General features: G+C 40.9%; 1 protein-coding gene across 1 annotated transcript in view; it reads left to right on the top strand.

Annotated features, from left to right (window-relative positions):
- Positions 1–9,549, top strand: part of LOC105471106 (uncharacterized) — a 32,177-nt gene extending 22,628 nt beyond the window's left edge. The window contains 2 exon segments of the mRNA XM_071098630.1: positions 770–1,066; positions 8,041–9,549. The gene's annotated coding sequence lies outside the window, so the exon portion shown is untranslated.
- Positions 9,550–16,912: the final 7,363 nt, after the last annotated feature.

Here is a 16,912-nt window from a genome sequence, read left to right as displayed (position 1 = left end):
CTGAAGCAAACTAACATCAGAAAAGTCACAATTTCTTTTTTAAAGTTTGTTTCAGAGCCAGGGTGAGGGATTTCCATTAGTAGAACTAGAAGCCTTTTCATATCAGTCTCCATTATTTATTAAATGAACTTCAGAAATAGATGGATAAAGCAGTATCTGACACTTGAAAGTCTCTGCCAGATGCTGTGTTCCTAGCCCAGCAAAAGAGGGGCCAGATTGCATTATGATGTCATTTTTCTCTCTTCCTTTCTGATAATCGCTTCCTGGACACAGCGGTGGAAAACAGATTATTTGGAAACAGAACATGTTTAATAGAAACTCACTGAAGGTTCAGGAATTACCTGAAACATAAAGGATTTTTTGCTGTAAATGTGATGTGACAAGTTCACCTGTGGACCAAATGAAGTAAATGTGTGGAGGGCCATAAAGGTATCCACTTGCTTGAGAATTATCCCCACAGTAACCTGACATCAGTTTTCAGATGACTCTGGAACATTAGCTGTGGCCTTGGGTTTTTTCATCTATATCTATGGTATTTTCTTCACTCCCTCATTACAAATGGGTAAGAGATCTAAGGAGAAAATAAAAACTAATAGAAAAAGAAACACACACAGAACTCCCCCTCCCCCAAAATGCCCATGTTTATAAGGACAATGGATGGAATGGATAGAATTTGAGATAAATCTGTCACAATGATAGCTGTCATTTAAAATAATTGTCTTTAAAATTTTAACTGACTGACTTCTTTTTTTTTCTCTCTGTCATTCAGGCTGTAATGAAATGGCATGATCTTGGTTCACCGCAATCTCCACCTCCTGGGTTCAAGCGATTCTCGTGCGTCAGCCTCCCAAGTAGCTGGGATTACAGGCATGCACCACCACACCTGGCTAATTTTTGTATTTTTGGCAGAGACAGGATTTTGGCTTGCTGGCCAGGTTGGTCTCAAACTCTTGGCCTCAAGTGATCTGACCACCTTGACCTCCCAAAGTGCTGGGATTACAGGAGTGAGCCACCAAGCCCCGGTGTTTAACTGACTTTAACATGGCATGAAGTTTATTTTATGATTGTAAGTTTTGGAAAATAACACATGTATTTGCTTTGTTGTTAATGAAAGCTTACTTTAAAAAGATGCAATAAAAAGGAGATACACTGGGAAAGAGGGCCATCTTCTCTGACATTTAATACATGAAAACACAGCAAAACGATAGGAAAATGATACACGTTCTAGAATGTTGATGTCTCAGAGACTCCTCCCCAACTATTTATCTGTTTATTCTCTCCTCCATCCCACTAACAGTTGTTACAGTGGCACAGCAGCACCAGGGCCATTTATTAGATAAGGCACTTATTAGAATAGTGCTTCGCTGGAATAGAGACCCATACAGTCCTTGAGTGAAGACACATGTTGGCAATGGGAAGAGGTTATTTTGCCACAAATCATATTAAAGATGACTGGGTGTTGACACAACACAGAATATCACAGCTGAAGGATTTTAACCTTCTTTAGCAATGAGCAGAGCACCTCATGGAAAGACAGGGCAGAGTTTTCTGAAATCTTCCCAGGAGCTTAACAAATAGATTTGAGCATGATTATAAAAATGGCTGCATAAATATTTTTCTTTGCTCATTTCAGAGCATGGTAATCAGAAAGGCTCTTCGAAAACAATATTTTTATCTGCACCTCAGATTCATCCATACCCATTAGCTGCTCAATTAGGCGAAACAAACTTTAAGTTGCATGCCAGGGGCTTAATTTAATTTGCCTGGGATAAGCAGTTGGCCATAGCTGTGAAGCCCTGTGTTTTTAGAAATTATACCAGAGTATTGAAGCAAAAGCTCTTAAAATACAGTGTGGGAATTGAAGCAGACCATAGTTCATATTGTGTGGGAAATTAAGAGATCTAATAGCCAGCAAGCAGGTATGTGAGTCACAGCCCCCCTGATGTTCACATTCTAGTTGCTGTGTTTTTTCACTCGAGTCCTGTGGATTCTAAAGTAGTACAACTCAAGTGACATCAGTTCATGAAGACAAAAGAAGCTTTTTGTTTGATTTTGGCTGGGTGGGTGTTTTGTTCAGGCAGGTATTGAGCAGAAGAAAAAATGTCTTTATAAATCCTTAGCCTAATGGATTTTTAAAAAATCAAATGTAAATTCTATTAAACTACTTTTCAGTTATCACATAATTTACTTAAACATTTCTGCATAGCAAAATATATTTGGCCTAAATGCAAAGGGAAAAAAGTGATTCAACTTTGCAAGAAACTGTTCCTTTGTTTTTTTAAAAAAATACTTTTAAATTTTGTAGGTACATAGATGTATTATTTATGGGGCACATGAGATATTTTGATACAGGCATACAATATGTAATAATCACATCAGGGTAAATGGAGTATCCATCACCACAAGCATTTATCATTGCTTTGTGTTACAAACATACCAATTATACTTTTAGTTATTTTTTAAAGTAAAATAAATTACTGTTAACTATACTTATCTTTTGTTTTTAATCATTTAAAACAACATCTAAGACACCATTCTTGTAAAAAGGAAAGTTAAAAAGTTGATTCTTTACAACATGTAAAATAAGTATATTTAGGTATGTAGCACCTTCCTAGAATAATAGGGGAGTCAATAGCAAAGCCTGTGTCCATCGTGTGTCACTGACGCCTGCGTTGTTGTGTGGAAAATTAGGAGGAACTATGGATATGGCTCAGGGTATGAATGCTGGCTCCGATCCTGATGTTAGCTGTGTGATTTGAGACAAGTCACTTGACTATGCTGTCTTAATTTTCCAGTGTGTGAAAAAGTGAAATAAATAATATGACTTATTTAGCCCACAGGGTTGTCTACAGCAGAGGAGGAAAAGATGAAAGTGATTAACATATTCAGCTGGGAAAATATGCAGCAAGGTTCAAATGAGAGCTGTGAGGTAGAAAGAGAAGAAGGTTGAGAGGAAATTTGGAAGTGAAGAGCTAAGGGGCCCCAAAGTAGTGTCTAGAGTGAGAAGAATCGGCTAGAAGAAAAATAGCAGTGGGTTTGGTGCATAGAGAGATGCTGGCATGAGAGTGGACAAGATACCATCACAGCAGAAAACATGGAGCCACTTGGTGATGGGTGGAGTCTTCCACATCAACCTTTGCTTCAGCGTGTATCTTCTGTTAACTGTCCCCATGCTGCAGTCTGTGACAGATGGAATTTGTAAGTTCTGGGCCAGGAAGGGAGTCGGTGAGAATGACTGCATTGTGTTGATACTTGAGTCCCCTGCCAAGCCTGGTAGATAGGAACAGTGGCTGAGAGATGCTGTGGCTGAGAGAGATGAGGTGATAACTGAAGAGACAGAGTAAAATGAACAGAAAACCACCGGGTGTTCAGTGCACAGAACTTCTTGGCAAGCTGGATTTATCCAGCAAGGAAAAGAAATAGATGGAAGAGATTGGCTGATGATCTCTCGCTTGTAGACTTAGTTGCTTAATTGCCAATGAGGCAGAGAGGCTGCTTGCAGGTGAGTTGCCAAAGTGAATAAACATGAGTTATGTTAAGAAATTAACAAAAGATAAATTTCAGGCAACTTTCTGGAAAACACAGACTGGTGATAAGATCCACTGGACTGTGAAAAAGCCTTACCCTTGGAAAGCAGAGGGAGTGCCATCATTTAAGATATTTAAAACAAGACTAGCTAAAGCATCTGCTAGAATCTTATCCAGAAGGGAAAAATCCAGATCTGGCAAGAGATGAACTAGCTGATGTCTGGGAGCTCTCACACCTCTCATTCTTGATGTTGAAAACTTGTGGTCAAATCCCTGAACATTTTCCGAGCACATTTAAGACTGGGAGCTGTGTGACTCATTAGTCATTCTGGTAATCTCCAGGAGGCAGTGCCAGTTGTGGAATTTTGAGCAGATGTGGCAAAACAGCAGAAACCACCTTTTGGATTTATATCCTCTTGTCTCTCACTCTTATCCTTGAAAGAATTTGAGCATATTTTTAAAGGGCAAGTTAGGTGGTGGTAGAATTGTTAAGAGAGAGAGAGAGAGAGAGAGAGAGAGAGAGAAATCTGTTTGAGAGAGAGAGCTTCCAACTTCCTAATTTATATTAAGGGGAGAAGAATTGTAAATGCCTAGATTTAAGTACAGTAAACTATGCCTTGATCTAACCATTATAGGACTGTGCCCAACCCAGAACAATTATCAACTGTTAATTGAGCATTAGGCCCAGCATTTGAGCATGAGGCCCAGCAAACTGATAATTCCAGACCATCTTCCCTCTGCTGCCTATCTGTTTCCAGCCTGTCCCTTGGCTATTTGCTAGCAGAATAAACTATATCCTTGATAAGACTGCCATTTGAGAAAAAATGCATCTGGAAGGACTGGCAGAATAGAAGGGATAGGAGTGTTCCCTTGATAAGTCGTAAAGACCATCTGTCAGCTCCGAATCTCTGATCCAGGCTGATTGGGGAAAAGACAGGTGCAGACTGAATTTGAAAACACTTTTTTTGAATGAATTTGTCAAAAGTTTGCCTTACTTAATTTCCACGAGAGTCTAAGCCCGTGGCTTTGAATCGGCCCCTGAGAGTGGCATTTCCATTGCCTGACTCTGACACACATGTTGGGAGGAGAGGCAGAAAGAACCATTGATAAGGCATCAGAAGCTCAGGGAATGAGGCCTGGCTGTGTGTGACTCTGGACAAATCACTTGACCATGTTATTTTAGTTTTCTGGTATGTGAAAAGGTGATAATTCTCTTTTAGATTTAACCCACAAGATTGTACTTATTAAGGGAGGAAAAAAAGGAAGCAATTAGTGTATTTTCTTCTGAAAGAAAAGCATTTAGATTAGAACAATTTGTCCTATCAAAAGCCAATTTCTCTATTCACTTAGTAACTGCAGCTCATCTCCTTTTACTTAACTTAACTCCAGAAGTTCATCTTGTGTTCTGTATCATTAATTTTCCCCATCAGCTGGATCATTCCCATTGGTATAAAAAACTCTTAATATTTCTTATATTAAAAGAACAAAAACAAAAGAACTAATTCCCAGTCCCATGTCTTTCTCCACCTACTGCTGCCCACTTGTAGGGCTCCCCTTCATGACAAAACACTCAGTGGAGTTGTCTATGCTCTGCTTCCGCTTGTTCATCTTCCAGTCTGTTTTTCACTCATTTCATCAGGCTTTGTTCTCACTCCTTTCAATCTGTTCTGGTAAAGTCACCAGTGACTTCCACATTGCTGAATCTAGTGATCACCTTACAGCACTCATTCTTCGTGAACTCTCTGCATCATTTGACACAACTTTTTACTTCTTGAAACAGTCTTCACTTGACCTCCAGGTTGTGACAATTTTCTGATACTCATTCTGTCTCCTCAACTACTTCTCAGGCTTCTCTATGGGTTCCTTGTCTTCTTTCTGAGCACTGTTTTTGGAGTTTTGGGGGCTTATTCATCAGATTTTTGTCTTCTCTGTATTGTTAGGAGACTCCATCCAGTTTCATGACTGTAAATATTATCCCCAGCCTCAACCTGTCCTTTGAATTCCAAACTCCCATCAAGGCAACTTTGTGGCATTGCCAGTATCTATCTAATACGTTTCTCAAACTTAGCATGTTCAGTACATCTATTCAGTTAGTCAGGCCAAAGTTCCAGGAGTCAACTTTGAATCTTCTTCCTTCAAATCCTAAATCCTGCCTGTCAGCAAATCCTGTTCATTGTTCAAATTACATATCCAGCTATTCTCCAACAAGTTCATGACTACTATCCTATCACTCGATCATTCTATTAAGTCATTAATATCCTATCCTATCATTCTATTAAGTCACCATCATCTTTCATTTGGACTAGGGTGAAAGTCTTGTAATGGATTTTGCTTTCACTCCAGACTGCCCAAAATCCAGTCTCCACACATCACCCTCAATGATCTTTTAAAATCTCAGTGAGATTCTTTCACTTCTCATTCAAAATCCTCCAACTCAAATTCTTTATACTGGCCAATAAATCTCACATCAGACTTAATTTTATTTTCTAATTTTGTCCCCATTACACATTCTGTTCTGGTCACCCCAGCTTTCTTGGGTTCCTTAAACATGCCAGGTTTATTTCCTTCTCAGGCTCTTTGCAATTCCTGTTTTCTCTGCCTGAAGTTTCTCTTCCAGATTTTGAAGGAGTTTGTCCAAAGAGTCCTTCCCTGACCTCTGACCTAAAATGGTCCCTGAGTCCCTGCTGTGTCGCCACAGTCTCTCAACTTGATTAATTTTTCTTTAGAGCATCTATTAGTGCCTAAAAGCTACATCATTTTTTTTTTTTTTTGTATTTAACTTGCTTTTTTTGTTTTGTTTTGTTTTCTCGGTGTTTCCAAGTAAAGGTAAGTTCCCTGAAAGCAAAATTTACTGTTGTATCCTCAGTATCTGAAATAAGACTAGCATATAGTAGATGCTTCATAGTGACTTTAAAAAATCTTATTAATTCACCATACCATCTACGTTTCTTTGAAAATCTCTTTGTCAGGCCAGGCGCGGTGGCTCACGCCTGTAATCCCAGCACTTTGGGAGGCCGAGACGGGCGGATCACGAGGTCAGGAGATCGAGACCATCCTGGCTAACCTGGTGAAACCCCGTCTCTACTAAAAATACAAAAAAAAATTAGCTGGGCGTAGTGGCAGGTGCCTGTAGTCCCAGCTACTTGGGAGGCTGAGGAGGAGAATGGCGTGAACCCGGGAGGCGGAGCCGAGATCGCGCCACCGCACTCCAGCCTGGGCAACAGAGCAAGACTCTGTCTCAAAAAAAAAAAAAAAAAAAAAAAAGAAAATCTCTTTGTCATGTTTAACCTTTGATGCACAAGGACATCAGGTCTTCCTTATGGAATCAGAAAATGCCTGCTGTGTTGGCTAACTCCAGTACAGTGTTGTTTATCCTCATAGTGATGGTCCGTAGCCCTGTTTGTGTAGTTGCTGATTCTTTACAACTCCTGCGGATTTTTCCTCCCTGAGAAGTCCTAGATATGCCAGTACATCACAAGGATGCACCACAAGGGAAACTGACCACTTGGATGTGCTTTGGAATGGACTTTTGGAGCAAAATTGAAAAAACAAACAAAAACAAACAAAAACCAACCTGGGTTCTTTTGTAATTCGCTTTCCTAAAATGAGGATGTGTCAGTATGGGGACGGTGGATTGAAGCAATTAGGGTGAGAATGGAGGTGAGCTGGTGAAAGAGCAAGCCAGAGTGAGAGTTGGCTCCAGTACATTGAAGAAAGCAGAACTGAGAGTCAGGGGCACAGACTGATGCAACACCTCGAGACAGAACAGAGAGGCCCAGTGCTGGAAGGTGGGGGGGCTACTGATGGTGACTGGCAAGGTGAGGGAGGTGATCACGGAGCTGGACCACAGTGATAAATAGCTATCTGCGGGAGAGAGGGGACAATGTTAAAGGAGAGGCTAATTTCTACTTAGGGAGTTCTCAGCTCATCCTTTCTGGGGTACTAACCACACTCTTTATTCAACTTAATTATTTAGGAATTTGTTAAATGCCCATACATGCCAGGCTTTGTGCTAGCTACTGGAGATAGGAAGCTAAAAAGGAAGCTCCCATTCCCATTTTATGCCTTTGAAGTGCTTACAGTCTGATGTGTTGTTGGTCTTAACAAATCTAGGTACACAAGAAATCTTTTTTTAAACCAGATAAATTTGCATTAATTTCAGGGAAAATAATGATGATGGAAATTAGTTGAGGTCAGGGGGGAAAGGAAGACGGAACAGAAAGAGAAGACTTGAAGAAGTAAGGTACTTCCCTGAAGATACATATTTTTTAGTATTTCTCAAAGGTTTCATCAGTGTAACAAGCATTTCATTGTCAGTAGGGGATTTTTTCTTTTTTCTCTTTGCTCATATCAGCATAAGAGATTGTAAGATGGAATAAGAAATAGTAAGTCAGTTACATAGGTATGTTATTTCCCAGAGTGTCAAAAAATTTTATATTGGGGATTTCCAACGTAGGCAAACATTTATAAATGCTGTTCTTATCTTCTATGCTGTTCTTTTTTTTTTCCCTAGGACTCCTTGGAGAAGTTCACATGACATTCTGTTTGACGTAAAATCAGCGTGTGTCCCAAGTAAAATCAACAACAGCTGTTCTAAATAGCAGATTGTATTTCAAAGTATCATTATGAACCAGGGGAAGAATTGCATGGATGCCCACGTCTCCACATTACAGTGATGGAACCTAGCATCTGCTCATTGTGGCCATGGGCAGACAGATCTCAGAGTTGGCTGGAAGATGGTGGTCTATTTAATGAAACAGTGATCTTTAGGGGGATTTTTTTTTTCATGATCCATGGGTTAAAAATGCCAGCAAAAAAGAATGAAAGGAAAAAAGGCTCGGTTACATTCAAAGGAGTCATGCTTCTGTTGGCTGAAGCTTCTACTCAGAATCCTGTGCATTTCTCTAAACAGGGTAGCAAAGCAGTTTAATACCAGTTTGTTCACTTCAAAAGTACTCATACCGATAAACAAGTAAGATTCAGCACCCATCCCTGCAAGAGTTCTTAGATACCATGATGGACTAAATGTATTACACTGTGTCACTAATAAAGTGTAGATTCTGTGACCTACAGGTGGTTCCAGGCACAGGATGCACCTGGCTGCACTTTTCAGTCTCTCTCATTGTCCCCCACTGGTTAAAATTCCTTTCACAATGCCAGCAGCACTTCTCTCTGCTCTGATTTTAGACCTCAGAGAATTTAGGTCTTTCCAAGTAAGAGTAAGTTAAGCATTTCCCCTTCACCTCCTAATAAATGTTTATTTGAACAACCTGCTTCCATGATGCTGCCAAATGAGCCTTTCCTGTTGGCACAACCCCACTGAGTTGCAGGGCAACAGCTTCCCCCTGTGGTGGCACATGCATACCTCAGAATCTCCGTAGCCGGCCCAGTGTGCCTAAGCCAGGTGGGCACCCGTTTCCTGGAGAGTCTCCTGTCTTATTTGTAGGCTGACGGGTCCGTCATTACATTACATGACTGAAAGTGCAACTCTCATGACTCATGGCTCTCTGCAGGGCTTGTCCATTGTGCACAATATTATGAATCCCGTGGTCAGCCTTAGTGTCTCAGGGAACTGCTGGACTTGATCTCATGCACTAGATTCACTATGACCTCACTGTGCTGTCTTTAGATTGACAACTCTAGCAGGCTAGCCTGTTCATACATCCAGTCTCTAGGCCCAGCTGCTACCTTCTGTACTTATACTTCTAGCCTGCAGAGCAGCCCCTCCATAAGCCTCCAATACCCAGCCAGAGATAGAGCTGTGGGCCCCCTTCTGCTTTGGGGCAGGAGTTTGAACGTATCTCCATTGGTCACATATCTCCCAAAAAGTTTACTGAAAAACTTCTGTTTCTATCACTTATATCTGAGGTTGTCAAAGTTTTGCCTGTTGTAAGTGAAAATGTGAATCCAGAAAGTTCATGGGTCCAGCGTGTGCTTTTCCACTGTCTGGTGTCCTCTTCTTTGAACTACTTGCTCGCCCCAGGCCACTCTTGCCACAGTGAAAATTCATCTGAAAAAGCAAACAAACAAACAAACAAACAAACAAACAAACAAAAACCCACCTATTTATTTTAGAATATTTACTGTAAAAATAGAAAGCTTACAAATTAGAATGCTTCTGAAATGCTTTCCAGATAGGTCCAAATTATACCCACCCTTTAATGCACAGCTCAAATGCCAGAAGTAATCAATAACTTCCCCTCTTGAATTCTCATAGCATTTTATCTGAAACACTCTTATGACACTTATACTTTTTCCCCTAGATTATCATTACTGACACATATCCACCTTCCAAGAAAACTCTGTATAGTATAGGCTATTGTATTCCTCTATCTCCCACAATGCCTGTGCATGGAAGACTCTTAATATATGTTTGCTGAGCACAAAATACAGAACTCCTTGAAAGGGTTATGATACTCTGCAAAATAACGACAACAAACACATTGAAAATGGCCACATTTCTGGCCCAGTAGCTCCTGGTTGGTGCAGATATCTATGGACAAGTGTAGTAGGGCCTTTTTAACTCTTTCTAGATTGTCCTACTCAGGCACCTGGAAGCCTGACTCCAAGAGTGAAGTAGTTAATGAGACAAATGGAAAGTGATTGTAACCATTCACCCAAACCATGATGGCATCTAATTAACAAGCATCGTTTTGACCACTGTGTGAGAATATGAGTTCACACATGTGGTGCTAACCTTGCCAGGCAGAACTTTTGGAGGAAAATGGAATCTCACTGAGTGGCAAAAATGTTCATTCCACAGAGGAAAGCATCTTGATTGTTTTAATCTAGCACAGGCAGGGAGCTCTGTTCAGCAGGGAGATCTAGACTTCACTCTTGAACGTGAACAACAAAAGCCTCTTGAGCTTTCAAAGCACAATTCTGTCTGCTTCTCTCACCTTCTAACTAATGCTGAAGGTCAGAGAAAGGAAATGGTATATTTGATGTAAAAAACAATGAATACCAAAGTTGCTACTTTTCTCTCCAAGGTTAATTCTGTTTAGAACCTTCTTCACGATGGACCTTTGAGACAACATGAGATAAAACCAAGAGAAATAGCGTGCAAATTGCTCTCTCTCCAGGAGAGATTTTGACAAACCCTTTGTGGAACACTCTACTGAGCAAAGCATTCTCGTTCTCTTCCTCTTGTTGTTAATAGGGTTACACTCTTTTGACCTCAGAAGCAGCCAGCTTACCCCACCTTACATCAAAATCCTAAAGGTATTTTTCAGTGCCTATCAAAACCAATAAATTTGGAAAGCATATTGTTCATGCTTTCTGATTTACAGTTTTACTCTGTAATATTGAATAGCCAGGGAATATGCGAAGCTGAATCCTGAAAACTGGGCTTCATAAGGCCCTTTTGGTGTGGCATGTCAGTTTTCCCTTCATCGGTCCACTGGATGGTGCTTGTATACACACAGTTGTCATCACTATTCAATATTCATTTAAGTGCCAACAATAAGCAAAGTACAAAATATAAGCTTAAATAACATTTCTGGCCATAGTGAAATGCATGGTGAATACAGAGCAAAACGATTAATAAAGAAATTCAGTGTTTAGAAGATGAGGGAAGCAACAGGGTTCCCTCTATTTCTCTTTTCCTAGAGGAGCCTGGCAGAAACCCTCTTTCTTCTTTTCTCGTAGATCTCCTCCATTCTCCACCCCACTAGCCCAGCCCTTCTTTTGCTCCTACACCAGATGTGCTTGCGGACTTTAGGACTGGCTCTGACTTTTCTGAATTCCTGAACCATATATTTAAATCCTTTGTTTTGAAAGGCACTTGAGTTGTTCCACCATAGACACTGTTTCATACTCAAACCCTACAGTAAGTATTTGTTTGGGGGGCAAAAATGAAAATGCCCAGAGAGGACCAATCTCACCTGAGTATAAACTAATTCTGTCATGGTCACAGAGCTGGAAAAGAGTGTTCAGGTATGTTCTATGGTCCAACATGTGTAAGATGATTAAAAGGGCCTTGGGGATTTCCCTGTAGAAGATACAGAGGGCTATGGTCCAGATTTATTTGGGAACATCCAGTTCTGCCTTGGGAACCCCTAACTCCTACACATTTGATCTGATTACTGAAAGTGAGATAGTAATACTGAGATGCTCCATTCATTCATTAATTTGTCTTTTCAACTAACATTTATTGAGCGTCTGCTAATGTGCAGGTCTCCGTGTTGGGTACACATGAATATGAGCTGGGCCTTATCCTCAATATGCAAAACTGATCAAGCCTTTCACTCCTTTCAGGGGGCTTACAATGACCTTCTCTTATCCAGGTCTTCATCTTTGTTTTAACCTCTCCTCACCAGGCATGACAGACCAGTTTGGGATTACATGAATGAACTCTACTCTCTCATGCCTCTGAGACTCGGTACATGTTATGTCCTCCACTAGAGTGGCTTGCCTGTACTTGAGTCATAATAAATGCATATCATTGAAATCTATGCTCAAGAGTTATCCTTTCTACAATGCCTTCCTTTATATCTTCAGTCAATTTGGATGCTCCTTCTCCAATACTCTTGAAACACTTTATATACACAGTCTCACAAACTTGATAAAAAAACATGTCTCACTCCAAAATTATAAGTTCTTTGAGGGCAGAGAGCACATAGTTTAATTACTCTATCTCTATTTATCTTCCCCAATGGCTTAGTATATGGTTGACAAATATTTGCTAATTAAATAAATTATTTAATGTAGAAAGTGATAACTAACAGAGGTACCAATGACAGCTGCCATTTATTGACTGCTTATCCTGTAGCAGGCACTATGTTATGCTTTCTGTATACATGACTTTATTATTTCCCACATTACAGATTATGAAACTGAGCTTGGAGAGGTTAGTGAAATTGCTCAGTCTGACATGGCTAAATGTGATGGAATAATATTTGAACACAGGCCTGTCTGGTCCCAAAGCTTTGCTCTTAAGTGCCACGTGGTGCTGTCTTCACTGAGGCAAAGCTGACCCAGGAAAATAAGCCTATAATTTAGAATGCTATGGCTCTTTTTAAAAGCAGCAATCATAACCTCTATGTATTACTGTAAATGTATGGCCCATTATTTCTGAGTCTGACCTGTAACCTCAAATGATGGTTGAAGAAGGAAACGAAATCCTTTGTGCTGAACAAGCACAGCACAAGCACTGACTTTTCTTTTGAAGTTAGGTCACTACGTAATGCACAGTGTTTAATTGATGCCTGATCAAATTCAAATCTCATTTGAATGTGGAAATTAAAGTTCTCTACAGTGAACTCTGAGGGATTTTGTCAACATGAGATAATTCTCTTCCAAGATAATGACTAAATTTAATCTCACATAAGCCTGATAACAGACAATTCTCCTGACAGCCATGAGGCTTTTGGGCTTGTGTGTGAGTGGTGAGAAACTGAGCAGTGGACAGAAGTCCTGAAGTGTGGGATGTGAAGAAAATGATGAGAAGAGAACAGGCCATCTCCAGGGAAAAGAAGGTCCCAGTTAAACACTGCTCTGTCTCAAATAGGCCTCTTAGAGCAAACATAGTCCTGTCAAAGGCACAAGCAAATATGCCATTTCAAGTCCTAGAGACATTTCTGGATGCATTTATTTCCATTTCTTGTTTTTTAATGCTTGTATTTCTCTTCCTAACAGTACTGCCCCTGTGATATAGTTAGGCTTCATGTCCCCACCCAAATCTCATCTTGAATTGTAATCCCTATAACCCTCATAATCCCCACTTGTCAAGAGAGAGACCAGGTGGAGGTAATTGAATCATGGGGTGGTTTAACTCAAGGTGTTTTCGTGATAGTGAGTTCTCACGAGATCTGATGGTTTTATAAGAGTCCCTCCCCCTTGGCTCAGGACTTCTACTTCCTGCCTCCTGGTGAAGAAGGTGCTTTGCTTCCCCTTCATCTTCCACCATGATTATATGTTTCCTGAGGCCTCCCCAGTCATGCTGAACTGTGAGTCAATTAAACCCCTTTCCTTTATAAATTACTCAGTCTTGGGCCATTCTTAATAGCAGTATGAAAACTGACTAATACACTAAATTGGTACCACAGAGAGTAGGGTGCTGCTATAAAGGTACCTGAAAATTTGAAAGCGACTTTGGAACTGGGTAACAGGCAGAGACTGCAACAGTTTGGAGGGCTCAGAAAAAGACAGGAAGATGTGGGAAAGTTTGGAACTTCTTAGAGACTTGTCAAATGGTTTTGGCCAAAATGCTGATAGTGATATCGACAATGACGCCCAGGCTGAAGTGGTCTCAAATAAAGATGAGAAACTTATTGGGAACTGGAGAAAAGGTCACTCTTGCTATACTTTGGCAAAGAGACTGGCTGCATTTTGCCCCTATCCTAGAGATCTGTGGAACTTTGAACTTGAGATTTAGGGTATTTGGCAGAAGAAATTTCTAAGTAGCAAAATGTTCAAGAGGTGACCTGGGTGTTTTCAAAAGCATTCAGTTTTATGCATGCACAAAGAGATGGTTTGGAATTGGAACTTACGTTTAAAAGTTTGGAAAATTTGCAGCCTGACAATGCAATAGAAAAGAAAATCTCATTTTGTGAGGAGAAATTCAAACCAGCTGCAGAAATTTGCCTAAGTAACGAGGAGCCAAATGTTAATTGCCAAGACAATGGGGAAAATGTTTCCAGGGCATGTCAGAGACCTTTGCAGCAGCCCCTTCCATCACAGGCCCAGAAGCCTAGGAGAAAAAAACTGGTTTCCTGGGCTGGGCCCAGGGCCTTGCTGCTTTGTGCAATCTTGGAACTTGGTGCTCTGCATCCCAGCTGTGGCTAAAAGGGGCCAACTTACAGGTCAGGCCATTGCTTTGGAGGGTGCAAGCTCCAAGTCTGTGGCTTACACATGGTGTTGAGCCTGCTGGTGCACAGAAGTCAAGAACTGAGGTTTGAGAACCTCTGCCTAGATTTCAGAGGATATATGGAAACACCTGCATGTGCAGGCAGAGGTTTACTGCAGGGGTGGAACCTTCATGGAGAACCTCTCCTAGGGCAGTGCAGAAGTAAAGTGTGGGGTCAGAGCCTCGATGCAGAGTCCCCACTGGGGCACTGCGTAGTGGAGCTGTGAGAAAAGAGCCCCTGTCCTCCAGACCCCAGAATGGTAGATCCACTGATAGCTTGCACCATGCACCTGGAAAAGCTACAGACACTCAATGCCAGCCTGAGACAGCAGCTGGGAGAGGGCTGTACCTTGCAGAGCCACAGGGGCAGAGCTGCCTGAGGCCATGGGAACCCACCTCTTATATTAGCATGACATGGAGTCAAAGGAGATCATTTCAGAGGTTTAAGATTTGACTCCCCTGTTGGATTTAGGACTTGTATGGGGCTTATAGCCTCTTTGTTTTGGTCAATTTCTCCCATTTGGAATGGGTACATTTACCCAGTGCCTATATCCCCATTGTATCCAAGAAATAACTAACTTGCTTTTGATTTACAGAATCCTAGGTGCAAGGTACATGCCTTATCTCAGTTGAGACTTTAGACTTGGACTTTTGGGTTAATACTGGAATGAATTAAGACTTTGGGGGACTGTTTGGAAGGCATAATTGGTTTTGAAATGTGAAAGGGACATGAAATTTGGGAGGGGCCAGAGGGGGAATGATATGGTTAGGCTTGTGTCCCCACCTAAATCTCATCTGAAATTGTAATCTCCATAATTCCTTGGTCCCCATGTGTCAAGAGAGAGACCAGGTGGAGGTAATTAAATCATGGGGTTGGTTTTCCTGATGCTGTTCTCATGATAGTGAGTTCTCCCGAGATCCGATGGTTCTCCTGAGATCTGAGCTTTTCTCCCTTAGCTCAGCACTTCTCCTTCCTGCTACCTTGTGAAGAAGGTGCCTTGCTTCCCCTTCACCTTCCACCATGATTGTAAGTTTCCTGAAGCCTCCCCAGCCATACTGAACTGTGAGTCAATTAAACCTCTTTCTATTATAAGTTACCCAGTCTTGGGCAATTCTTTATGGGAGTATGAAAATGGACTAATACACCCTGGGAATTTGTTTCTCCTTCTTAGGACAAGACAAAAGATACAATATTTCCCTCATCCCATGCTCCAATCTATAAACATTTGAGCCCAAATATCTATTGTCTATGATAGCTCCAGTGCAATGAAATTAGCCAATGACCAAATCTCTAGATCCTTTTAAATTGACTTGTTAAATAAAACTTTTATTTTAGGTTCAGTGGTACAGGTGCAAGTTTGTTATATAAGTAAATTGCATGTCATGGGGGTTTGGTGTACAAATTATTTCATCATTCAGCTAATAAGCATAGTACCCAATTGGTAGTTTTTTGATCCTCTCCCTTCTTCCACCTTCCACCCTTAAGTAGGCCCCAGACACCCTTAAGTTGTCCTCTTCTTTGCATTCATGTGTACTCAGTGTTTAGCTGTCACTTATAAGCGAGAACATGTGGTATTTGGTTTTCTGTTCCTGCATTATTTTGCTGAGGATAATGGCCTCCAGCTCCATTCTTTTTGCTTCAAAGGACATAATCTCATTCTTCTTATGGCTGTGTAGTGTTCCATGGTGCATATGTACCACATTTACTTTATCCATTCTACCATTGATGGACATTTAGGTTGATTTCATGTTTTTGCTACAGTAAATAGTGCTGTGATAAACATATATGTGCAGGTGTCTTTATAGTAGAATAATTTATATTCCTTTGGATATATATCCAATAATGGGATTGCTGGGTCAAATGGTAATTCTGTTTTAAGTTCTTTGAGAAATCATCACACTGCTTTACACAATGGCTGAACTAATTACATTGTCACCAGCAATGTACAGACATTCCGTTTTCTCTGCAATCTTGCCATTATCTATTATTTTGACCTTTTAATAATAGCCATTCTGACTGGTATGAGATGCTATCTGATTGTGGTTTTGATTTGCATTTCTCTAATGATTGGTGGTGTTGAACATTTTTTCATATGCTAGTTGGTCACCTCTGTCTTCTTTTGTAAAGTGAATTGACTTATTTATTTATTTTTAAATATCCTCTTATTTGGACTCTGCTAGCTCCTGGCTTTGAATGGATTTCCTTTCTTTCTCTTCCTCTGCTACCACTGAGCGTGAGCAGGGTCCTCAAAAGCTGCTGGGCTCCTGGGGCATGTGGAAGGTGGTGCCCGCATGGATATGGAGAGTAGTGTTGGGGATGGGGATTGCTACCTTTTGGTCATGTAGGGCTTTTAAGTACAAAGGCCCATAGAGCTAGCTTTATTCAGAGTTTCATTGCAAAGCCTCATTTCTACTTCCCCAATTCCTCTCTTAACCAGTCCTTGCCTCCAGAGACACCCACAGAGTCCTTGTGGTCATTTCTGGTGGTTATCAGCCTCCCCTGGCTCATTCCTGCAGCTGCAGGAAGTTTGTGGTCCTG

Source organism: Macaca nemestrina, chromosome 6, assembly GCF_043159975.1.
Source record: "Macaca nemestrina isolate mMacNem1 chromosome 6, mMacNem.hap1, whole genome shotgun sequence".
In the NCBI taxonomy this organism is placed as follows: Eukaryota; Metazoa; Chordata; class Mammalia; order Primates; family Cercopithecidae; genus Macaca; species Macaca nemestrina.
The sequence above is the reverse complement of the archived record's forward strand: the minus strand, read 5'-3'. Positions and strand labels throughout refer to the sequence as shown.